The following is a 1,587-nucleotide window of genomic DNA, read 5'->3' on the forward strand; positions in this document are numbered from 1 at the left end:
TGCGGTACGGGGGCCTCTCACTGTTGTGGCCTCTCCCGTTGCGAAGCACAGGCTCCGGACGCGCAGGCCCAGCGGCCATGGCCCACAGGCCCAGCTGCTCCGCGGCATGTGGGATCTTCCCGGACCAGGGCACGAACCTGTGTCGCCTGCATCGGCAGGCGGACTCCCAACCACTGCGCCACCAGGGAAGCCCTGGAAGGAGGATTCTTAACCACTGGACCAGGGAAGTCCCTCTCTGTCCCACTTTTTAGAGGCGTTCCTGCTGGTCCATGAAGGACTCAGGGTGTGTGGCATCGCCGTGTACAACCCTGATGATTTCCCACGTCTGGTCACTGACCACCCACAGCTGTGCTATCATAGACCCAGATGTGCTATGTGACTCCTCTGAAGGGGTCCTGTCAAGAAAAGCAAGCCAAAACCCGGCCCTCCTCCAGCTGCAACTACCAACCTACGGAGCACAGAGAACAGAGGAATGTGCAAAACCCCACCGTGGGGGCACACGGTGGGCAAAATCCAGACTCTGGGAAAGTCTACAGGGCAAAGCCCAGCTTCTTCAAACAATAAATCACAAAGGAGAAAGAGAATGTGACAGGGGAAGGGATACTTTGCTATGTTGCATGGGTGTAGACATATGTCAAAACTCACTGTACACTTTAAATACGTGCAACTTAACTGTATGTCAAATTATACCACAAAAATGATACTTTAAAAAAAGGCACAGGTGTCATAACTGCATTTTTTTAAAAGAGCCTTGGGACTTCCCTGGTGGTCCAGTGGTTAAGACTCTGTGCTTCCAATGCAGAGGATGCAGGTTTGATCCCTGGTGGGGGAGAACTAATATCCCATATGCTGTGCAGCACGGCCAAAAAAAAATTTTTTTTAATATGTTTTTAAAAGAGGCCTTATCTTTTAGAGCTACACACTGAAATATGTACAGATGAATTGATAGCATGTCTGGGATTTTCTTCAAAATGACTTGGGAGGAGTGGGCAGGGTGATTAATGGGACAAGAGGGGCCAGGAACTGGTAAACTGCTGAGGCTAGAAATGGGCTCACAGGGGACCGCTGTGCTATTCTGTCTGCTTCTCTGTACATTTAAAATCTCCCGGGACTTCCCTGGTGGCACAGTGGATAGGGAGCCGCCTGCCAATGCAGGCAACACGGGTTTGATCCCTGGTCCAGGAAGATCCCACATGCCGCAGAGCAACTAAGCCTGTGCGCCACAACTACTGAGCCTCTAGAGCCCACAAGACACAACTACTGAAGCCCTCGTGCCTAGAGCCCACGCTCCGCAACAAGAGAAGCCACCGCGATGAGAAGCCCGTGCACCGCAATGAAGAGTGGCCCCCATTCACCACAACTAGAGAAAGCCCGTGTGCAGCAACGAAGACCCAACGCGGTCAAAAATAAATAAATTAAATCTTTAAAAAACAATTTTTAAAAATAATAAAAGACTACATCCTTTGTTATTAAAAAATAAAATAAAATAAAATCTCCCATAATAAAAGGCATGTTTAAAGCCGTGGTACTTTCCTTTTTTATATGCTTCCTCACCTGTAACAAAAGTCCTAATGTTAAAAGTAAATC

The sequence above is a fragment of the Lipotes vexillifer genome, unplaced genomic scaffold (genome assembly GCF_000442215.2).
Source record: "Lipotes vexillifer unplaced genomic scaffold, Lipotes_vexillifer_v1.1 scaffold1798, whole genome shotgun sequence".
Classification (NCBI taxonomy): Eukaryota; Metazoa; Chordata; class Mammalia; order Artiodactyla; family Lipotidae; genus Lipotes; species Lipotes vexillifer.